This window comes from Homalodisca vitripennis, chromosome 7 (genome assembly GCF_021130785.1).
Source record: "Homalodisca vitripennis isolate AUS2020 chromosome 7, UT_GWSS_2.1, whole genome shotgun sequence".
In the NCBI taxonomy this organism is placed as follows: domain Eukaryota; kingdom Metazoa; phylum Arthropoda; class Insecta; order Hemiptera; family Cicadellidae; genus Homalodisca; species Homalodisca vitripennis.
In genome coordinates this window covers 59,231,352-59,257,190 of record NC_060213.1, presented here as the reverse complement: position 1 = coordinate 59,257,190, position 25,839 = coordinate 59,231,352, and the positions used below count along the sequence as shown (strand labels likewise).

The following is a 25,839-nucleotide window of genomic DNA, read 5'->3' as shown; positions in this document are numbered from 1 at the left end:
GAACATGATAGCCAACAAGGTCAACTAGTTGATGAATATGTCAAAACAATAGATCATTTGAAAAATACAATTAGTACTCTTGAAAAGAAAATTACCTCCCAAAAAACTCAACAATCAGAGTTAACAATATACTCTAACAAGGGAACTCAAGCTGAACCCCTACACCTCGCCACTCAGCTGCAACTGTTTCCTCAAGCTTTCTCATCGATCTTGCTCAGCTAAAAGATAGGCAAAACAGTTTGGAAAATGCAGTTAAGGCCTTAACGACACAAATTCAAGATGTACCACTTATCACAGAAAAACATATAATTGCAGCTCAAAGTCACAAAATAGTGAGGAGCAATGCGCTAATTAAACCTAACTATACTCCTGCTAAAAAACGAAAAAAGAACTTTTTTAGCGTTTCATTGCAAATGGCTGTGAATAAACAACGTTTAGCTGCTCAAGGCTTGGATCAGATAGAGGGAGTCTGTCAAACCCCGTCACAAAAACAGAACACCACCTGTGTGACTCAAGGCTCCAGCCAAACGACAACTGACCAACAGATGATAGGGGGAGTCTGTCAAACCCCGTCACAAAAACAGAACACCACCTGTATGACTCAAGGCTCCAGCCAAAAGACAACTGACCAACAGACAAAGATAGAGGGAGTCTGTCCAAAATCCACCCTGCTACACAAACAGAATTCCTTAACACAGATTCCAAACCTAGAACCAGAACAAACAAGTACAAGACCACTGGATACCCCAATTCAGGACAACTACTCACCTCCACAACATACCATTAATAGGACAGTCCAAAAACAGTATTTTTTTAGAAACTGTTCCACAGAAGAGAACGCTCTACAAAACTCGGGTATTCATGAATTCAATGTTCCAGACACAGAGAAATACACCCTCTTTCACCAAACAATCAAATGCAAAACACAATTCACCATATTACACCAAAATACAGACAGAATTGCTAACAAAATTAATAGAATGAATTCTCTCCTGGAAATACAAAAACCAGATGTTTTGACTGTAACCGAACACAGCCAAAATAAAGAAACACTAGGCTTATTGGGTACACACTGATTTCTGACTACAGCAGGAAACAGCATCTAAAGGGGGGAGTAGCTATCTACACGAAAGAACATCTTAAGGAAAACAGTGAGGCTATCATCACTATCGAAGATCTCTCGATAGAAATGGTGCGTGAAGTGGCTGCCATTAAGCTAAAAGTGGGCAAGTCAATTTTCATTATAGTAGGTATTTACAGACCAGATAACAACCTCGAGTCTGGCCTAGAAGTGCTAGCTGAAGCCTTAGAAAACTTACAGTCTCAGCAACACCCTATCATTCTAATGGGTGACATAAATATCGTCTGCCTGAAAAATCAAAACGACACAACACTACTGATCGACACCCTGGCAAGCTACAACCTCTATAGAAGGAACCTCCCTGCCACTCGGATAACACCAACATCAAGAACATCCATCAACTGTGTATGCTGCAACATCAGAGAAGAAGAAATCACTGTAAAGGTAATAGAAACCAGCATATCAGATCATACGGGACAACTATGTAGGCCTATCATAAAGGGAAGAAAAACTCAAACGCCAACCACAACTTGTTGGAGGGGTAGAAACATGAGTCACAGAAACATACTGACAATGAAACATCTCCTTAGTCAAGAAATCTGGACAGAAGTATACAACTCCAATGAAGTTAACACGTTTGCTACGCACTCACGGACCGCGCTAAAAATTATAACCTCACTCTTAGACTGGGACTCGCAAGATTGACATAACCATAGACCATGAATGGTATATTGTTAAAATTAGTCTAATAACTTCCTAATAAACTAAAAAATATGTTTACAAATAATAAGCACTTGTTTTTTTTTTTTTAATTAAAGCAATTTTGGATGACGACGCATATATGCGTCTCCCGGTCTATAGCACGAAAAATAATAATAAATTCAATAAGTTATTTTTCAAATAGACCAGGTGTTGATGATATGCGTCTTTGTACATTTGTCCCTTATGTTAGTTCAAATAGTACATTTTAGCAAAACAACAAGGTATTTTTACATGAAAATATTTTATTGAACATATAATTAGGTTTTACTCTTATTGGTAAAAATATCTTACATAAAAACAGATAAATGTTTCTTCATTTTTTAGTGTGGTAGTCTTGAAAACAGCTTGGCATACATAAACCAAACGGCTTATCATCTGAGTTCTTGCAAGTTTGCACAAATATAAAATGTGTCACGCCTCTTGTTACGTTTTACTCGGCAAACATAGCACTTTACTCTCTTCTCCAACTTCTGTGGTAAATGAGCTGCAGGACTGGTACGAGGAGTACGTGTGACAGGCTCCGACTGGATGTAGTTTCCTAATGATGATATTCCTATACTCAAGGTAAGTCATTTTTCCATTTAGTTTTGAATGAAGGTAAACACTATTCCATAGTGCAACATCTATAAGATGGAAAAAGATTTTAACGTACCATCTGAGTGACTTACGTGGAGTTGAGTAATAAGATATCATTTGGTCGCTTCGATTCGATGATGCCGCTCATCCCTTTATTGTAATCTACGACCATGGCGGGTTTCATTGTAACAGTACCTCTTTTGTTAGTTACATGGACCATTTCAGGACCATGTGTAGTTGAAATGGTTTTGTCACGTTTCTCTTATCCCGCCACTTCATCACCGTCACATCACCCTTTTGCCGACTAATATATTCTCCCTTCTGTAACTTTGACTTTACTACTACCTGCGGGTTACCTGTTCTATCGACTTGTAACGTTCCACATATATTTGTTTTGCACTGAATCAAGTTTTTCTGATAGATCGACGCTGTTGTAGAAGTTATCTAAATAAACTGTGTGACCCTTTCCCAACGAAATTTTCCATCAGTTTCATGACAACTTGATAAGTGTGGCCTTTGTTTCATGCACTATCGTAACCTTTTCCTTGATAGATTAAAATGTTCAGAATAAAGCCATCAGATGTGCAAAGTTCGTACAACTTTATTCCGTACTTATGAGCTTTATTTTTTATATATTGACGGAATGAAAAGTCTTCCGCGAAACAAAATCATAGCCTCGTCGAGAGAGAGGGATTTCCCAGGACTGAATACTTTGTTACAGTTCTCTAAAATGTGGGTTAGGACTTGATCAATCTTGTGCAACTTATGCTCAGTGCAATCTGTCTCAGTGTCATAAAAGCATAAACATCGCAAAATGCTCTCAAATCTAGTTTCGAGACATTGTATTTCCAAAAATTGGGTGGGCATATAATGATCTGTAGACCAATAGTGTTTTTAAAGTTGGTAAAACGCACATTACCCATTAACATGCAAACAAGGCCTAGAAACCTTTTTACTTCATCTCTGTTAACGTCTATCCATTTATTAAGTGCTGCATGTTTTGGTATAGGGTTTCCCCGATTGACATTTGCTCTTTTATTGGTCCATGTGACAATTTTATCGAGGATAGAATCATCAAATATGCTGCCAAATACTTCCACCGGATCATCCGCTTGAATGTTTATTTGTTCCTGTTCTGTAAAATCGAAAGTTTTGAGGGACATTATTAGTGTTTGTCCACAATCCTTCAACAGTCACAAATTGTTTGTGGATAGCATTTACTACCATTTCTACATTATGATCCTGCTGTGCTAAAATAATCCCGATTATTTTCATTTTCGATTAAGTTTACTTCCATTTCAGCATTTTCTGCTAGTCCTATTTCTATGTCCGTGTATTCTGCTATAGGTTCAATGAAAATCATCAGGTAAGTACCTTACGTTTTCCTCACTATCAGTTTCGCTTTCACTAGATGTATGATACTCACTACCTCCGTCTGAAGAGAAACAAATCACTTAGTTCAGAGTCATCACTATTTTGGTCACTAATCATACGGTCTATTTCACTGTTTGTTTGTAAAAATGATGAGGATTTTTCTCGTCTTCTGTTTCGTTCCATTGTAAACACTACTCTGTTAACACTATAACAACAACAATCTAGTCCCGTAGGCCTACTAAAACCACGTTATAGCTTTGAGGTTAGGTTACTCTTATATACAGCTGAAAAACAACAGCTGTTTAGCTAACCGTTATTGTGACGTCACTAATCGTCGTAGCCACAGACCAAGGGACTCAAATATGAGTCGGGCATTCCCGTAGACCGGTATAAAGAGAATAGAGCTTTAAAATAGACCGTTTCATGAGAAATAGTCTTTTCAATACAATGGTGACACGGACGCAAATATGCGTCTCTGGTCTAATTTAATGTGATCACCGGACGCAAATGTGCGTCGGCAGTCTGTGCGAAATAAATAGGTAGACTCAAATATGCGTCGATGGTCTATATTAATGGAAAATAATTAACAATGCGGTAGCGAACGTGTTAATGAAGCATATGACAATTTCAGCCGAACTCTTCTTGCAGCACTCAATCAAGCATGTCCAGTGAAACATACCAGGTGCAAAAGAAGCGGAAACAAAAATATACACACTCTCCACAACCCTAATGCTCAACAATTGAGGCAAAGATTTCTTTTCGCTCAAAACGCTTACAACACCACTGGTAGTGAGGAACATAAAAGACACGCTGCCCATCTCAAAAGAGAATATGACTTGCAACTCCGCCACCTAAGACAACAAGACACAATAGCTAAGATAACAGATGCGGATAATAAAACAAAAGCCATCTGGGATGTCATAAACTTAGAAAGGCAGCCAAAAGAAAACAAAAATGCCCTCACCCAACTCGAGGTAGGTGGCCAGGTTACGTCCAGCCCAGTGCGGATGGCAGACTATCCCAACAACTTTTTTGTCAACATGGCTGAAGAAACCATCATAAACAATGGGCTGAACAATAAACAACCATTTACTCCGACCAAAAATAGTTACATCCCCAACCTGACACTGAAGCCAACTAATTCAGAAGAAGCTGCCAAAATTATTAGTGGATTGAAGTCAAAGCCCTCAGCAGGATACGATGACTTATCTACCATAGTCCTGAAAAAGTACCAAGATGAAGTTATAGAACCACTGGTGCACATTACTAACCTATCTTTTTTATCAGGAGTTTTCCCGTCTGCCCTGAAACTGTCATAAGTGTACCCCAAGTTCAAACAATGTGATGCCACAAAAGCAGGAAACTACAGGCCTATTTCACTAATCCCAACCATATCCAAAGTAATAGAAAAATTAGTGCTGATTAGACTTCACGAACATCTTTCAAACAACAATCTCTTAACAGAATATCAGCACGGCTTCCTACCTGGTAAATCTACAACAACAGCACTGATTAATCTTATAGAGTTCCTACTAGATCAGCATGAAGAGGGGAACACATCAACTGCCATTCTTCTAGACTATAGTCTTGACCATGAATACCTTCTGAAAAAGTTAATGACACTTGGAATTCGTGGAATCTCAAAAGCATGGTTTACCAGCTACTTAACGGAACAAACACAAATGGTTGAGATAAGATACAACAATAATAGAGAAACGGAAAAGGTCAGGTCAAGCACAAAAAAGATCACAAGAGGTGTACCCTAGGGCTCTGTGTTGGGACCCATTATGTTCATTCTCTTCACAAATGACTTCCCTAAGTACATACAGGAATACAGCAACTGCATCATGTATGCTGATGACTCAGTGCTCTTGCTCGGCAGAAGAACTCCTGGTCAACTAGAAATAGATGCATACACAGCAGTGAATATGGCTATTCAATATTGTCATAAAAACGACCTAGTTGTAAATGAGAAGAAGACAAAACAGCTCATTCTAGGGAGGTGTAGAAAAAAAAACTCCAAGGCTAACAGAGACCGATGACACCACCTTTACCAAGTACCTTGGGGTAACAGTTGACCAAGACCTTTCTTGGACACCACACATCAACAACCTCTGCAAAAAGCTAAGCACCAGACTGTATGTAATACGACGAATAAAAAATATAGGAAACACCATGACCACGAGGATTGCATACTTCTCCCTGTTTGAATCCTATATCCGCTATGGGATAGCAGCTTGGGGAGGAACAACTTCTGGCAACCTGCAACGCATACTTTTGAAACAAAAAAAGCCATAAGAATACTGGGTAATCTCCAACCACCAGAGTCTTGCAGGGATGCTTTCAAGCACCTCAAAATCTTAACAGTCATAGGCCTGTACATCCTGGAAACAGTAACGTATGTCCACATCAAGACTCCAGGCATAGCAGAAAGGGGTGAGCAATTCCATCAGCTACAACACCAGACGTGCCACTGACTACTGCCTTCCTGTGCACCGACTCCGCAGCACTGAACATAAGCCAAGTTACATCGGCGCCAAAATGTGGAACTGTTTGCCAGAGATGCTGAAAAAGGTGGATCAACAACAATTCGCTCGTCACTTGAAGACCTGGCTTCTCAATCGACCCTTCTACAGCATCGAAGAATTCATGAGCTGGCAAACTCAACCGGACTTTTGAACAATTACTCTGAATTGTACTTGCTCCTCAGTAATATTGTATGACACTACACTTATCTTGATGATAATGTAATAAAGATATTTTTGATTTGATTTGTCTTCCCAATCAAGAAAATGCATATGCATTAACATAAGAAGCCTACATCTGTAAAAAGGTAATTAAGATAGACTTTGTAACAGTCTTTAAATTTATAGTAAAAGTTAGATAGTAACTTTGTCTTTGATATCTGCATTACAGTACTGATGAAGGAATGAATACTTTATATTTACTAAAATGACCAGTTAAAAGTATATATATCTTAAAACTTGTAATTTCATCTGGATAAACACTGTGTTAAACAGTGATTCCAAAAAAACTTAAATGAAAATTAAAATTAAATGAAATTATGTTACAAAAACATAGTATTAAAATTTTGGTTACATTAATTAAACATATGGTGTTGTGCTGCCATAACACAATCTTTACTCAGAACAGTTGATTACATTTAACAGGTTATTTCAAATAATAACATTTGTGTGCTGTAATGCAACTTTAGAGATCAAGATGGGATTTTTCACAATTTTAGAGACCAGTGGGGCATTGTGATTTTCAAAAAACGAATACGACTATACGTTAAACAGGGTTTCTAATAATGTCCATATCAAATTTCAATACAATCGGTTCAGTAGTTTTTTATGTGACTGAGTCAAACACATACAAATAGAGAGATCATAAGATTATATAGGGCTATAATACAATCATCATTCCATTACTTTAACATTATTTACATTCTTTACTTATAAGAAACGATAATCTAGTAAGAACTTATATCATAACAGAACGGAAAAACTTTTTTTCAAATGTATTTTACATACCTCTCTCCAATCAAAGAATGAAGGTTTGTTAGATGTGTTGGGTAGAGATTTCCCCACAGTTTTCTGACCACACCACAAAGGTCCAGGAGTACCAACTCACATTCAAGATACAGATGAACTTGTCACTTCCCTCTTCCTGATTGACTCGATCTAGCACCTGTTGATACATTGAACTTGTAATCAATTTTACCTAGTAAATCCTTCAAGTATTTGAATTTTCGAGTAAACAAACTCAGTACACGATATGACAATAATAACACAATGAGCCTAATGAAATGAGCTATACATTTGAAATTTTGCATACAACCTTAGTGAAGTCTGTTACGCAACACATGGGGTTGCATTGTCTACCTTATATATATATATATATATATATATATATATATATATATATATATATATATATATATATATATATAAAACGGATGGATAAAATTGTAAATCTATCCTTGCTTTATTTAATTCATCTGTACAATCAATACCCATAGATATTGGAGTGTTAGTTTGAATTTAGATACCATCTCAGCCATTAAAAATTATGCTTTATGGAAGCAGTGCAGGATGGTACCAAAGACTGTCACGTATAACCACATTGAGGGGTTAACAAAACTCTCATTATAAAACAAATTTCACTAAAAAAATTATCAAGGAAATTATTATTAGGCGTCCACACAAAAAACTGATATGTAGTATTAGACAAAATAACTGATTTTATTGGCTTAAACCTGTGTCACGCTGGTTTTGGAACTTTATTTTTGATGCTCAGTCTCTGAGACAGGGTTTTTAAATAATCCTCCGAAACTAGCAAAACATAATTATTACACATATAAAACATAAATGCAACATGTTGATTACACAATATTTTTAATTAACGTAATTTGTTCATTAAGAAGAATATTTGAAATTGTTTAACAAATCTTAAAATCCTTATACAAGTTTTAATTTGAGTCATAGAAAAGTGTATCACATGCATTTTAATCTCTATTAAAAAAATAAAACACTTATTTTAGTTCCATAGCAAAAGTAAATTTGAATTCAATTAAGAAATAAAAACAATAAAATGAATATAGATAGAAAAATAATTTGCCTTAAAAACAGCATAGAACACATGGAAAACCTGTCCAATAGCCTGTGATTCATAACAATATTTTCACCCATTGTATTGGAAGAAAGGGGTTCTAAAAGCCAATTACATAAGAAAAACAGTACAGACTAACAACCCTTTAATTTGTAACATGAACATTTGCCAGCACACAGAACCAAATATAGTGTGCAACAGGACAGCAACACATGCAGACAGCATACAGGAATTGGTAGGGAGGTAACAGGATTATAAACTTATCTACTTCATCCATTTCTACAGGTATAGTTATCAACAAAGGTCTCCCCTATCTCTCAAGTCATATATGCCATTAATTTAACCAAACACATTATTTGAAACAAACCGTGTGTATCGAATTTTAGAAAATCTTTAACCCTTCACATTTAAGTGCCAACTACAATAAAATAACGTAGTTAATGTGAAATGACTCATATAATTGTTCATTACATATTTTCAAGCATATGAAATTGTTTAAAACAGATGCTTTAAATGCAAAAATGCATTTAAATATCATGTATTGCATATCACTTCTTCAGGAACAACATGCTCTATAACGTAAAGATAAACCAAAATATTTACCATTTTGGGTTTAGAAAATAGTCTTGTTGGCTAACAGAGCAAAATAATGTTTAAAAATGTATTTCTAATTGATGAGATATAAATGTCATTCAAAATGTAGTAAAGAAAATAATTATTAAAAAAACTGTGCACATTTTATTCTGAATAACATAAATGTTGTTCAAAAGTTTTTTGAGCAAAAATCAGACAGAAAAATTTTAAAACAATAAGCATGTTATGTTAGTCACAATATTAACAAATAATACCCCCTAGGCTAACGTCATAAGTAGTTGGGCAATCAATAATTCTTCAAAATAAACAGTAGGTTAACATTGGTTTGAATTATTCTACGATTTTCTTGTTGCTATCATGGAAAATTGTACCTCTTAACCAGAGCAAGCTTTAATGGAGAGCAAGCTTTAATGAAGAGCAAGTTTTAATGGTTTCTTACACATAACGTAGCTATGGTAGGAGTTAATTCAATTGATTTTGAGTTTAGCTTTAATTCACCTTCCTTTTATAGCAGCGTCTGGTATCTGATGCTGTCTTAGACTTGACTCCTGGAATCTGAAGTTATGTTCGTTTGAAGAGATCCAAAGAAAGTCGATGACAAATAAGCTCAAAACAAACATTAACATCAGATACCTATTTAAATAGGTGAAGTGGTAGTCTCATTAGTTGGTGTACAAAACTGAGTACACTACGATGTAATAGACACAATCTGTAAGCATGGTGGAGCAACCGAGTTTTCTACACATAACGTGGCTATGGTAGGAAGGGTTGATTCAATTGAATTTTGAGTTTAGCTCCAGTTCACCTTCCTTTTATTTCAGCGTATGGTATCTGACGCTGTTTTGAAAGAAAGAAATAAACACTTCTTTATTGAGGCAAAATTAGGACCATATGGTCCTTTCTTATATTTAACCTCTTGAAAAATTAATCTTAATAATGAAAATTAAGACTTATTAACTATAACTTACACTTACGGTATTCTGTTTCAGACTTGACTCCTGGAATCTGAAGTCAAGTTAGTCTGAAGAGATCCAAAGAATATCGACGACGAAGAAGCTCAAAACAAATCATTTACATCAGTAGCAAGTTCAGCACCTCTCTTGATTGAGCTTAAAGAAATAAAAACTAAACTAGACTAGTTGGAAGGGACTCTGAACTCTGGCAACTGACTTGAGTCAGGAAAAGAAACACTTTCTTAAATTGATCACACAGACAAGACTATCCCCAAGGCAAAGGAGAAACATTATGACAAAAAAGAACGTATTAAGTGTCTCCATCCAAGCAGCTAAGTTTAACGTATAAGTGTCTTCCTCCAAGCAGCTAAGTTTAAACAAAATATTTTATAGTATGATCTTTGCGCCTCCCTTACTTTAATTTTGTGTTCTCCAAGTCCGAGGGTTTTGAAAAATCCATTCAGATTTGAGGGCTCCTGTTCTCTGATATCCTTTGGGCTGAGGAGATATGCTCCCAGGTATCTTTTCCGAGTTTCTACGATGGCAGGACAATCTAACCAAATGTGCTCCGCTGACTCCTCCTCCTCTCCACAGAGTTTACACAGCTAAACTTGGTCATACTCACAGAACATGGCCTTCAGCATGAGTTACTACTGAATACAATTATCCAGGGATATGTACTTAAGACTGATTTTAGCCAGATGGTACATCGAGAAGGAGAAGTGGCCATTTATGTGACAGAAAAACATAGACGGAAATAGAGAAAGTAGACATTGTGCACAACTGCACGGAACTAACCTGTGAAATGATGATGGTAAAAATTTCTCAAGGAAAAAACAACTTTGTGTTGTAGGCATCTACAGACTAGTTAGTACAAATGTTATTGATGCACTGGATATAATATCCAATGTACTGGAAAATTCAATTGCAGAAAATCATCCCATAATAATGATGGGCGATGTAAATATGGATATTTTAATCAAAACAACATGGCCAGGATAACCGTATTCTAAATGAAACATTAATGAGACACAACCTTTCCAGACTGACCCTACCTCCCTCTAGAGTAACTTCCCAGTCCAGTAGTTCCATTGACTGTGTATGCACAAATTTAAAAAATGACAGATTAAAAACATCAGTAATTGAATATCAGATCACACAGCCGAATTGACCACAACACAGTTTAAAATACATGACATTCCCTCGAGGAGTTCTATTCAACAACAATTCAAGAATGAAAACATTCATACATTGAAGACACTACATACTTGCAAATGAAGATTGTAACGATTTATATGTATCCCAAAAAGTTTATGATGCTTATAATACCTTCTTAGCAACACTGACAATGGCAATGGATGCTGCTTGCCCCATGGTGAGGACAAAATCAAAGCCAAAGTCTAAACAAAAAGCATATTTTAAAATTCAGGATCCATAAAATACTCATCAATATTATAATAGTTTTTTTTTCAACAAAAAACCTGTTAGTTTGCTTGTAAATGTTTTTAATTAATTAAATGTTTATATTTTTGAGGTAACTTATTGTAGTTTTTTTTTTTGCTGTGTATATTGGAGTTTTTCTACAAGGCGCAGCCGATGTATGGGATATCGAAAATTGACTAAATCTTGTATTGTAATTATGATTAAAGTTATCACTTGATAAGCTTTCAAAGTTTGATTGTACTGTTAGTAGAGTTTTCAGAATGTATAAATTTGGAAGTGATAAAGATTTTTAATTCTTTAAACAGAGGTTTGCAAGATGTTCTAAATGATGAAAAAGTCATTAATCTTAAAATCTTTTTCTGGATCTTAAAAACTTCAACACATCTTTAAAATGTCAAGACATGTAGAATATCTCAAATGTCTGAATAAACATCAGCTTACAGACAGAGATACAAGATAAGGCAAAAACACTCAAGACCAAAAAGGACTATGATCTTCGACTGAAAATGCTAAGGCAGCAGGCGTCAGCAGATTATATTAACAAATTTAATAATACATGTAAGGCTGTGTGACAGATAATAAATTCTGAAAGACAAAACAATAAACAGCAGAAAACTTAACTAACTCTGGAAGTGGATAAGAGGAAAATTATAACCTATGAAAAGCCATGTCAGACATCTGCCAGACAGTGACATAGAAGGAATTAAAAGTATAATCAAGAGCTTCAAGCCCAAAACCTCTTCAGGAGTGGACGGAGTCTCATCCAAGTTATTACAACAACCACCAAGAATTTATAGTTAACCACCTTGAGAAAGGAGAACTAGTTACATATATTATGCTTAGTTTTAGTAAGGCATATGATTGCTTTGGCCATAACTTAATTTTAAACAAACTTGATAACCTGGGTATCAGAGGTCCTGCACTAAACTGGTTAAGGAGCTACCTTGTAGAACGCAGCCAATTGATCGAAGTCAAACATATAGAAAAAAGACTAACTCATACTATAAGATCCAAGCCACTTGCTATAACTGAAGGTGTACCTCAAGGATCTGTACTTGGCCCTGTGATGTTTATTTTATTCACAAACAACATGCTGCAATACCTGGGCGAACTCTGTCATACGCTTATGTATGCAGATGATACCACTGTCTTCAGGCAATTCTACTGAGAATTCTCGTATATATCATTGAATATGGCTTGCCAATATTGCCACACAAATGACCTAGTGGTTAATACATCAAAGACAAACCAGTTAGTATTCGGCAGAAGACAAAACCAAGTTCCAACTCTTCCAGAAGTTGAAGTGAAACCACAGGCCAAATTTCTAGGAGTGACTATTGACAAAAGTATGTCATGGACATATCATGTTGATGTCCTGTGTAAGAAATTGAATACAAGCCTTTACGTCTTAAAACGAATAAAAGCCATCAGCAACACTGCAACTACAAAATCAACATACTTTGCCTTATTTTAAACGCACATACGATATGGCATAGCTATCTGGGGAAAGCTATGCATTTCCCCTGCATCTCAAGGGAACCTGAAAAGAATTCTGCGCCTTCAGAAGGATGAGGATCCTAAATTGCTTGGAACCCAGAGACACCTGCAGAAGATCTTTAAAGCGGCCCATACACTAGACGTGCATTGCACGCCGTGCAGTTTTTATACTGGCACGCCGTGCTTGGCATGGCACTTTGTGCCCCACACACTGACGGTTTAGACAGTCCCGTGACGTGCTAGAAGTTGGTTGTGGTATTGTGATATTGTGTAGTATTGTCGTGCTGTGATATTTTACTACCTTGCCTCTTGTAACTAAACATAAAGCGTTAACAGTATTGTTGATTGGTGCGATTCATGACGATAGCAAAGTGAAGAAGAGAAGAAGACAATTATGGACGAAAAATTGGTTAAAAGAGAGAGAAATGTATTCTGATATGAGATTACTGAAAGACTTACGTGAAAATCATGAAAATGATTACAGGAACTACTTGCGAATGGATGACGAAACATTTAGTTATGTGTTGGAAAAGGTTAGGCCACGCATCGAAAGACAAGACACTAATCTGAGAAAAGCTATAACGGCGGAACAACGGTTAGTTGCCACGCTTAGATATTTAGATATTAAGGTCACTGGAGGACATGAAGTATTCAACAATAATTTCACCTCAAGCTCTTGGCCACATCATACCGGAAACATGTCAAGCTATTTTTGAAGTAAAATCAATTTTATTCTTCACATAATAAACTGTACAATCAGGCACCACAGTTTTGCACAGTTCCACAAGGTCTAAATACGTATTTTGTTTTAGACTTTTATTTGAGTACTCTTTACACTTCACTCGCCACAAACATTGGTGATTTCTGTACGCATCTATAAATAATGGTAAGAGATTAGGAGAGAGAAAAATTTGTGTGTCAGCAGTCGACATGGTAAATATAGGAGAGAATTTGCCGCGAGAGAACGAAAAATAACCTCAAAAGACACTCCACTCTCAGCACGTGGTGCGGGACTGGTCCACACACTTGCAGGATGGCACGGCAGCAGGTGGCACGGCACGCCGAAAATCAAACCTATCTTGATTGCCATCGTGCCATGCAATGCACGGCATGCTTAGCACGGAGACCTCCACACACTGGCACGTTTCTTCCAATTTTGGCACGTCGTGCTTGCACGGCGTGCATTGCACGTTTAGTGTATAGGCCGCTTTACAGACCTCAAAATTCCCTCTATACCCAGGAAGTTATATTACATGTTGATGGTAAAAAACTTACCTCGAGCAGCCGACCTTCATGAATACACCAGACATGCTCCAGACTACCATATCTACCGACACACCGTCTCACGCTACACCAAAAGAAACCATCATATGCAGGTCAGAAGCTGTTCTATCTACTACTGGCAGAAATAAAGATTCTCACAGGAAAGAAGCTAAAGAAATCACTGCATGAATGGCTGACTTCAAGACCCTTCTACACACTGGAAGAATACCTGCGCTGAAAAGACAAAAAAAGAAATCTTGCATTTTAACTTTATATTTACTATTAATTACTTTGGTACAAACATTATTGTAAATCTTACAAACAGACATGAAATTATTGTAAATTGACGCTATACATTTATTAAGGATATTGTAATAAAAAGTTTCTGATTTCCTACCATAGCTACGTTATGCGTAGGAAACCATTAAAGCTTTCTCTGCCTAAGAAGTACAATTTTACATGATAGCAACTAGAAAATCGCACAATAACAAACTCAGTTCAAGACATGACAATAATAACACATGTAGTCTAATGAAATGAGTTATATATTTGAAATTTTGCATACAACCTCAGCGAAGTCTGTTACGTGACACGTGGTGCTGTTGCATCGACTACCTTGTAAATATAACAGATGGATAAGATTCTAAATTTATCCTTACCTTATTTAATTAATCAATGCATTCAATACTCATTGAGATTGGAGTGTTAGCTTGAATTTAGGTACCATTTCAGCCCTTAGCAATTATTCTTTATCTGTCAGCAGTGCGGGATGGTACCATAGGGCGTCACATAAAACCACATTGAAGGGTTAAAAAACTCTCATTATAAAATATATTTCAGTCAGATATTACCAAGGAAATCAGTAGACTTCCATACAAAAAATGTAAACCTAGTACAGTATTAGATGAAAGTAATGCATTGGCCTAACCCTGAGTCATGCTGGTTTTGCACTGAGTGATGATAGCATTTTGAGGGTTAACATTATTCATTTACACTGTCTCTATAGTGTCTTAACCTTGTCTTACTAGTCTTAACCTTTGGGCAAGTTGTGTGAGGTTAAGTGGTTTGAGGTAAGACTAAATAGTGTTTTTATATACACATATCATTATCTTATAGGCTATGAATACTGAAAACAATATTTTTATTGTGGTATACTGGTATTAGAATACAATTACTGTCTTGTGCATATGTTATTTTGTAACTTCTTATTAACTATATACTGTACTATTAAACTAACTAGTTAGAGAGGGAAGTAGATATATTATCTACAAAACTGACAGCTTCAAATGCTATTACAGTACTATTTAAAGAAGCTAATTATTTTATGTATTTACTCACCAGATTTCAGATGACTGGGGAGATAATTTTAATAGTAAAACCAAAACCACAGTATAAAGAAAATAAAAACCATACCACAGACGTAATACACTTTCTTAAAAGCCGAATATAAAACATTTAACGACCCACTACTGACTACATACAGTTGTAGTATCTATCAACTTCACTCTTTCCCTCGCATCAGCTCCTTACATAGGGGTTGCCAACACTACTAACTTGATTTACCCGACAATATTTGCTAAAGTTTCTACTTAAGGGGATGACAGTGGAGAAATATATGCACGCATATCATGAGAGGACTTTTCTAAAATATATAATTTTCAGCGGTAAAGTTATCAGATTTATTGACTGTAGACAAGTTGTGTGAGGTTAAGAGGTTTGAGGTAAGACTAAATAGTGTATTCATAACCGCCACTTTCGAATTGATTTGAATGTGTAAAACATGTCAGTAAATCATTTGCCAGCCATGACAAACAGCGGTAGTAGCGGAGCGAGGTCCTAGATCGAGCCGAGGCTAGCGAGCTTTATCTGCCCCGGTCTTATCAGACAGCACTGATAACAAGCAGGCTGCCGCAATAGCTGCTGTCCGAGTTGCTTTATCGGACGACTCCATCATTCAACTGATTTTCCAACTTGTGACAACATGAGTTCCGGAAACTGTTGTACCTGCAACTATTAATGCTACTGTCCAAAACGCATTGGCGAAAATTGCACTGTTGAAAACTGAGATAGAAGGATTCAGACAACAGCGGCCTCAGGTTAATCGGGCTGAGCTTAACGTTCTGACGAGCTGGACTAATATCATCGGCGCAACAACTTAGGGGTGTTCGGTGTGAAGGAGCTAGTGGACTTGTTTACCATATTATATAGGACTTTCTTATCAAGTTCTTATTTGGGTCTTATGTAGGTGGAAGACAGCAGTATGTTTCAATTGATAACACTAGATCGGACTGATAACCTGTTTAATGTGGGGTGCCTCAGGAGTCCGTTATTGGCCCTTTACTAATTTCACGTTATGTTATCGATATACCGACTGTTTAGCTTTACCTTTATTTTGATACATTAGTACGGCAATATGTTTTGACGTTATTAACTAGTAGGTATTTTAAGTTTACGTGTTGATAGTGTTTGCAGTTGACAACACTGCGATTGGCGATACTGGTTTTTAACAAATTATTGATTACTGTATTAGGTCGATTGGAATTGAGTATAATCGATTATGACGATATAACCTCAAACTTTTATTCGTAATTTCATATTAGATATACAGTGTAAGTTATTGGTTGAGAATGGGATTAGTGATAATAGTTGTGGTTAATTTGATATGTAAAAATTGATAGTTGAAGTTTCTTTCCATAAATAGAAAATAATAATGAAATTAATCGCATTAATGATATTATTAATATATGCCCAATTTGACATTTATTGTGTAATAGGGTTTAAATAGAGTCTTTTATTATGTAATAAATTTAGCTACAGGGACTTAAATCAAAGTAACATTTATTTACAACACGATTCACACTGCACAGGAACACAATCTATATAAAATTTAATTCTTTTATACTTTAATTTTGTTTTTGTTAGCGTAAATTACCAAGAGATATTTAATCCAATTTGAAAGATTTTTGTAAATAATAAGTTAAATATTTGTTATAAAAAATCTTTAAAGCAAATTAGATATTAACTTAACATTTACCTACTATACAATATTATTGTTATGGGACTTTCTTAAGCCATGACTCAGCCAGCAGCCCCTTTGCACTCCATGAATTTAAAGGAATCGTCCTAACGTAATATAAGACTTAATTTTCCGTCATTCACTTTTTTCATACCTTTTTACTATGAATATGACTAACTTAATTTCCGGGCGTAATTTAGTTCGTCCTGGCTAAATGAAAAACCAAGTTTTAATATCTTATGTTTTAAGATGTTATAGTATAATTTCGTAGGGGTAGGGTAAGATAAGCGGACCCGGTTTTTTATATTGAAATTGGCAAACGATATTACTTAACCATAACCATCGATCATCAATCGATACTGATTAATTATTTTGAACAATTAACTTAAATAATCTATATTAATAGCTGTAAAGACTTTCAAGTAATAAACGTAGGGTAATATTTCAATTTTACATAAGTAACATTATCAAAAATGGCAGTCAATTTTAGAAAACTACACGACATTGCTTTGAAAGATGATAAGACATGTTTTTCGTGGCTTTAACATGGATTCGTACAGAAAAACCCATTATGTGAAATTTGTGGGAAAGAAACAACTGTAACTGTAAGAGGAGCAAATAATTGGTGAAGTGAATAAAAAGTAGTACTTGCTTCGTTACACTGAGAAAGCGCTACCAAAGGGTAGTACTTGCTTCATATTTCCGGACCCCGTAGTATTTGCTCCAGATTCATGTGAATAAAACCTAGCAACTACTACCTTGCTGTAGTAACTGCTTCGTTTTTTTGGAGTCTGGTGTAGGTCAGACTTCGTTTTAGTTCAGTCGGCATCATGGCGATGTTCATGCACATTCGTGAACGTAAGTTATATCGTGAGCGTCGGCACGTCAGTGACAAACAACTTTTACGGTTTGAGGATGAAAGCATTAATTTTTTGACCGCTGAATTTCTGCCTGAAAGTGATGAGACAAGAGGAGGGGCTTTGACACCAAGGGGGAAAATGGAATTTTTTTTACGTGCTGTGGCTGATCCAGGATTTCAAATTGGAGTGGCTGAAGATGTCGGAGTCGATCGCTCAACGGTTTGTAAAACCTTTCACTATGTTATGGACTGTATTACTGACCGAGCACATCATTGGATTAAATTTCCGAATTCAGTGAGAAAAATAAATGAGCTCAACTCTTGTGGCAGACCCGTTTTAGGCTGCCTTCGGTTATTGGTGCACTTGACTGTACACAGATTGAAATTCTGAAACCTAGATTGTTTGGTGATGAATATGTGTGCCGGAAAGGATACCCGAGTATAAACGTGCAGGCAACTTGTGATGCGACCGAACAATTCACCAGCATCTGTGCAGAATGGCCGGGTAGTGTTCACGACTCGAGAATTTGGAGAAATAGCCAGGTAAGAGAGGTTATAGCCAGATATGATGGGGCTGCTTGTCTATTGGGAGACTCGGGGTATGGCATTTCACCTTGGCTTATTACTCCCTTCAAACCTCCCCGCAATCAAGACGAAATACTATTTAATCGGCTGCACGCTCAAGAAAGAGTTATTGTTGAAAGAGTTTTCGGTCAAGTTAAAAAAAGGTTTCCTATAATAGCAAACTGTGTGAGGATTTCTCTGGAAAAAATTCCCAAACTCATTGTAAGCTGTGCAGTTCTACATAACATAAGTAAACATTTGAATGATAACTTTGACTATCAGCTTGAAGAAAATCCTGCCCTTGAAGAAGAACAAGAAGAGTTAGCTGCGGAAGAACAAATAGAAAATGCTGTAACAAAAACTCGAGGTGTTGAAAAGCGTCAAGAGATTATCCAAATTCTGTTTTAAATAATACTTGACATTTTTTATGCTGCAAAATGTATATATTAATGTAATTGATGGTTGTTTTTAGTTGATTTTTAAGGCTTGTTTAGGCGTCTGTTATTATTTCATACTTAACTTTAATTTTATCGAGCATATTTGTGAAATCTGAAGTTAATATTTTGCATTATTGATGTACTCTTATGTTAAATGTATGTTGTTCTAAAGTATTATAAAAAAAATTAAAAAAATATATGTATGTATTCTTTGTTTAAAGTTTGTTATTGACGATGGATGATTTGAAGGAATAACAGGATTGCGGACATTTGCCATCTTTAAATGTTACAATAAACGATAACACTACGTTTCGAGGAATGGAAATCATCCTCTTTTTCAGGTGTAAAAAACTTAAAACATTAAAATGTGGGCTGTATTTTTGTCACGTTTTATTGTCAAGGAGGTGACATCAGGTTCTATTTACAGGTTAATTCTATGTTTATAGTTAATTGTTGACGATGGTTGATCTGAAAGGAATAAAAGGAAATTCTGGACATTTGTCATCGTTAAGTGTTACAAATTAAACACGACGTTTCCAGAACTGGAATTTGTTCTCTTCTGCAGGTAAATTAACTAAAAGATTCCAGTTTTCTAAATGTCTTGTTTAATCGACGATCGCAGGCACACATGATTTTTATAGTTTTTTTGTTTTAATTATTATTTTTTTATATAATTTTTTTTGTTTTTTAATTTTATTATTTTTTATTTATTTATTTTCTTTTTATATGGGGGGATAGGATTTGGAACTTACAACAAATTATTTATTAATCAAACAAAGAAAATAAGTCTTCCATGTCAGTTGAAGCATCATTGACAGTCTTCTTCAAATTGTTTAGCAATATTCTTTCTTTTTCTATTTGGATTTTTTGGAGTTCCATTTGTTGCAGCAACACTGCACGCTGTAATTGCAGAGTGGACATATCCCTTGTTTCGTCCGTTTCTAGCATTGACAGCCTTTTCTCACAGCTACCACAGGCTGCTTTGATGTAATCACTGAACAACTTGGCTGGTGTTCTACTTCCATGTTATCAGCTCCCTTCTGTTTAGATGAGGTTGTGTTTTTAGCAGATTCACCTTCACAAATTCCTACTGAAGCAGCTCCCGGCACCTTTTTAAAAACAGGATTTTCTTCTTGTGTAAGGAGCAGTAAGAACTCTTTCTCCCAGTCTTTAAGTTTAATTTTTTTTGTTTCCAGTTGCTGTTCTATCAGTTTTTTCTTTATTTTTGTTTTCATGTTGTTCAGCATTTTTGAGAGTTGCGCCGGAGTAACTATTTTCCCGGTGGCTTTAGAATATTCTGAATATATGATATCCCAAGCTTTCTTCTTAGCACACATGACACTTGGCACTTTAGACTTTTCTACGACAACTGAATTTTCACTCAATACTCGCACAAAAAGTGTTCTGTTAACAACGTCCCGCTCAACGTCAGCACAGTCACCGGCCTCATCACTTGACGACATAGTCAGCACCCAGAATGGTAAGTGACTGACAGACAGCAGACAAGTGAGTCATGCACCGACGAGCCGGTACATGGATATCCCAGATAAACAGGACTCCGTAGGAACGTTGAGTTTTGTTCACCAACATGCGGTGAGGGGTTATCGATAAGAGAAGGAAAATAAAAGTGAAGTAAGTGCTATAGGGTAGTAAATACTACGGTAGTAAATGCTTCACCAAATCCGGACGGCCCGAAGTACTTACTACCCAGTGGAAGTATATTATTATTCACATCGTTCTGAGAAAATGCTACTACTTCGAAGTATTTACTTCAAGTAAATACTACTTTTTATTCACTTCACCCAATGTCTTCAGTTTTCCTAATGTTGGTTGTAATAATATTTTTGATCACTGTGTAAATATTAAATTTATATTTTAATTTAAAACACATGATTGTTATTGAGGACTAGATACTTTTATATCGATTGATAGTCTAGGATTTGAGATGCAAATATTTTTTTTTTTCTTCCTTGGGGCGGCCTACTGCCATGCACTTAAGCCTCAAGGGCCTTTTGCGCACCCCGAAAACACCATGAGGACTACCAGTCTACAACTTCAGCAGTTCAACAAACCGCCGAAAACAACCTATCAAGTCCTCCTGGGAAAACTCGCCACCCCTGTTCAAGCTACCAAAGATGGCATACCGCTCTCTTGCTATTGCTGGGCAATCAAAGAGCAGGTGCTCAGCAGTCTCCTCCTGCTCATTACACCTTCCACAGAGCGGATCCTCCTGAAGGATACCAACTCTGTGTAGATGCTTCTTCAGGTGACCATGCCCCGTAATGAGACCAATGACCTTGGAAGACATTGATCTGTTTAATGAGAGAAGGTCCGAGGCCACCTTGGAGGAAGGTGACTGTAATACCATTCTACTCACTCTCAAACCCCGATGCAACCTCCACCTTCTCCCATGCTCCGCGCGAATCCATTTCGAGACAACCCTAGAGGATTCACACCTTGGAACACCGCAGAATGGTTGAGGGCCCGTCATAATTGTTGCTGAGCCCTGGTTGGCCAGGGCATCAGCTCTTTCGTTCCCAGAAATCCCCTTATGACCAGGAACCCAACAAACGGTTACATTGTTGATTCTGGCAAGGGAGGAAACGGTCTGATAGCAATCCCAAACCAGTTTGGATTTGATTGCGCAAGAATCCAGCGCCATCAGCGCTGCCTGACTGTCCGTGAAAATGTTAATCGTCTTGCCCCTATATCGCAGACGAAGATTCTCACGAGCACATTCCATAATGGCTGCGACCTCCGCTTGAAAGACTGTCGGATACGGACCCATAGGAACCACCAGCTCCCTACATGGTCTCACTCCCAGAATTCCAGCACCTGTGCCGCTTTTTGTTTTAGAGCCGTCTGTGTACCATTCGAGCTCCGCTGGTGGAAGAGGTTGCTTCCCCTCTGACCAATAATCCCTTGAGGGCAAAATAATCCTAAAGGGTTTGTCAAAGGAAAACTTTTGTAGCATCTGATCAGAGATCATATGCAAAACATCCTCCTGTATCAGAGTGCTAATTCTGCAGTGCCCACCGCTGCAGCCCGACCAGAATCCCGTCTGCTGCAGACAGTAGGCACTCTTCCTGGCCATAGCTCGAATGACAATGTCCAGGGGGGCGAGATTAAGACAACAGTCCAGAGCCGCGCCTGGCGCACTAGGAAAGGCTCCTGTGATAGCGAGGCAGGCCATCCTTTGGATACCTGCCAAACGTGCTACCACCGTTTTGGCTTCCATTTTTGGCCACCATACGACAGCTCCGTACATTAGTGCAGGTCTGACCACGGAAACATAAAGCCAGTACAAGAGCCTCGGCTTCAGTCCCCAGGGCCCACCTATCACACGTCTGCATTGCATTAGAGACCACTTACCTCTGGCAATGACCCTTTCTAGATGAGGTCCCCAGTTTAGAACCCTATCTAGGATCACGCCCAGGTACTTGACCTCAGGCTTCAGCTCAACGGGTGAGCCTTTAAATAGAAAAGGACCAATGCCCTCCATCTGTCGCCTCCTGGTAAAGGCAACCACGGCAGCCTTGGTGGGGTTGACGGTGAGGCCAACCTTATCACACCAGTTTCCCACCATGTTCAGAGCAGCATTGGTCAATTCCGTGATTGTTGTGTTGAACTTGCCACTCACAAGAATCACAATATCATCTGCGTACCCTTGTGCAAAGACACCGCTGCTATTCAAAGAATTCAGCAGGTCATCCACAACCAGGTTCCACAGAAGAGGAGAGAGAACGCCGCCCTGCGGACAGCCCCTCGTAGCCTTTGCACTAACACTTGCTCCCATGAGGGTTGAAACAACAACCCTGTCCGTGAGCAAGGCCCCTATCCAGTCACACACCTGACCATCAACGCCACGTCCCGAGACCGCATTGATAATCGCCTGAGTGGCTGTATTATCAAAGGCACCTTCAATGTCTAAAAATACTCCTATGGCTACCTCTTTTGCCGCCAGCGTCTTCTCAATCCTGCATACCAATTGATGCAGGGCCGAGTCGCATGACTTTCCTGGAGTGTAGGCATGCTGGTTAGGATGCAAAGGTCGCTCCAGAAGAGCTCCCTCCCAAACAAACCTGGCAACCATTTTCTCCATGGTTTTGAGAAGGAAGGAGGACAGGCATATTGGCCTGAAAGACTTCGGCCGATCCATGCCCGCCCTCCCCTGCTTCGGTATGAACACCACTCTGGACACTCTCCAGGGTAGTGGGATGTACCTGAGAGCCACGGAGGCTCTGAACAGTCTGCACAGCTGTGGAAGGAGAATGTCCAATCCCCGCTGCAAGCAAACCGGTCTCACCCCGTCGCCCCCAGGAGCCTTGTAAGGACTGAATGAGTTAATAGCCCACTCAATCCTACTGAAGGTAACAATACGGTGCGCCAGACTCCACTGCGAATGAGTGGCGCGACCCGCATGTCTCCCCTCACTTTCGGGTGGTTGTTCACCCTCATGAACAATACAGTCCGGGAAGTGTGTTCCCATCATGACTTTCAGAACTCCTTCCGGCTCAGTAATGTAAACACCTTGATCGTCCTTGAGACTACCAAGCGGCGAGATGGGATTCTTTGCCAATAGCTTTTGCAGCCTTGCACTGCCCTGCACACTGTCAATATCGGTGCAGAGCTTCTTCCAGGCTAACCTCTTAGCCGTACGAACCTTGCGGTTGTACAGTGCAAGAGCCTCGTGGTAGGTGTCCCAAGTACCCCAAGTTTTGGCTCTCCTGAATAGAGCCCTGACCCTCTTCCTCAAAGAGGCCAATTCAGAGCTCCACCAGGCTACCTTAGATCTGTTTTTGTTTATAATCGGGCAGCTGAGATCGAAGGAGCCGACAATCGCAGAAGTTAGACCGTCAGCAGATTCGTCAAGCTGCGCCGCGCTGTGAATCCGTTTCCCATTAGTGGAATCAGAATCCAGCCGTGCCCTGAGGTTTTCCTTGTAGGATACCCAGTTTGTGTTCCTCGGATTCCTATACTGAACTTTTTCCAGCATCTGTTCACCGATCTTAAAACAGATGTGAGCATGATCAGAGAGGGAAGGCTCGTCAGACACATGCCAGCCATGCATCCGACCAGCCATACCCTCCGACATCATGGTCACATCTAGCACCTCCCTTCTTGTCCTCGTGCGAAACGTGGGCACATTTCCCACATTTGCGATCATTAGACTACGGGACATTATGTATTCTAGAAGTAACTTACCTCTGTTATTAGTGTTGGTGCTGCCCCACGCCTCGTTGTGCGAGTTGGCGTCGCATCCCACCACCAGTTCCGCTCCACTCCTCCCAACATGGTCCACCAAGGCAGCCAGTTCCCTGGAGGGCGTGGACTCCGCATCATCATACGGTAGATATGATGATGCAACTAGCAGGGCTCGTCCAGTACCAGCCAGCATCAACCTGACTGTGGCGAGATCCCTGCAACAAAATTCCAGAACAGGAATGCTGTCCACCTTGTTGCTTACAACAATACATGTCCTGGCATTTTCAACCTGGGCACTAAATATTTTCACCCCTGTCATTGAAAGCCCTGATATTTTTCCCTTGCTGATCCAAGGTTCCTGTATCAGAGCCACGTGAAAATCTTCCGACAGGAAGCGTCTGCAGAATACAGCCGAGGCAGCCTTATTGTGCTGCAGGTTGATCTGAAGAACCTTGATCCCCATGATCAACCGCCCGACCCCGCGCCCTCAGCTGGACCTGCTCCACACCAATGAACACCCTCCAGCCCCTCCCCTTAAGAGTGGTTGAAGACTGTTCATCTATTAAAATTACAAGAGTTCTGGAATCTCCCGTGTGGACATCTCCAACAACCCTCCAGTCCGACACAGAGATCCCAGCATTCTGTTTATTAATGGCCTTGAGAATGGTCGCAGAGTCCTTCCCGGCCATGGGACCATCGACCCTTAGGAAGACCTTGGTAGATCTTATGAGGTCTTTGTAGTCCCCACAGATCACCCCTATTCCCCCAGGGCCACCGATCCCCAGCCCCGGAGCCAGACCCCGCAGCCAATCCCTGGTCTCGTCACTGCCACACAGCATGACTAGAGCCCCCCTTTCCGGGAAGCACCTCTTGAACTGCAGGCACACACCCTCTGCTGAGAGTACCTCGTCGAGAATGCGCCCCCGAAGCTCCATAGCCTCCTCCTCTGAGAGGCGCCTCTCAGGAAAGTTAGCAGGGACCAAGACTAGCTTATGTCCCGTCAGAACTTCCCTGAATGTTTCACCCAACCCCTCCTCCGTTGAGGGATTGGTACTCGTCGCATGCGCTGCTTGCTCAGGAGGTGCGGTCGGGCGCCTCCTCGGCAGGGGTTTTTCCGCCGAAGAACCGCCCGAGCGCCCTCTTTTCCCAATAGGAGTAGAGACCGCACCTGCAGTTGCCTCCGGTGCTGCCTCCCTCTGTCTTTTTATCTTTCTTCTTTCATTGGCCGACCTCTTGCCCGTTTGCCTCCTCCATTGACTGTCCGGAAGCCAGGTGCCGTCGGCCTTTTTCTGCTCCATCGCCCAACGCTTGCGCAGTTTAAAGGGGAGCTTAAGGTTGTAGTCCATTACACATGCTCCAGTGTCTGTGTCCATGGACTCAACCCTTCCGCTAGCATCATCGAGTACTACATCGTCGTCGATGGTGGTAGCGCTAGAAGAACAGGCAGATACATCCAAGGCCTGGGTGCCGGATGCAACTGCCCGTTGCAGTTCTTCCAGATCTAAATCTGTTGGTGTTTTTTGTTTATTTTTAAAAGACTCCATAAAAGGTCCCACGAGTACCGAGGAAATAACAGTCCACCCAGCCAGAGCCCCGCATGACCA

General features: G+C 39.0%; 1 protein-coding gene across 2 annotated transcripts in view; it reads right to left on the bottom strand.

The window, feature by feature from the left end:
- Positions 1–15,979, bottom strand: part of LOC124365872 — a 38,331-nt gene extending 22,352 nt beyond the window's left edge. Inside the window, exons 1-2 of one of the 2 annotated variants that reach the window (XM_046821968.1) lie at positions 15,493–15,979; positions 7,327–7,483 (exon numbers count right to left, since the gene is read on the bottom strand). The gene's annotated coding sequence lies outside the window, so the exon portion shown is untranslated. Of the gene's footprint in view, positions 1–7,326; positions 7,484–14,166; positions 14,315–15,492 lie in introns of those variants that run through there. The other variant, XM_046821969.1, reaches the window with a different exon arrangement.
- Positions 15,980–25,839: the final 9,860 nt, after the last annotated feature.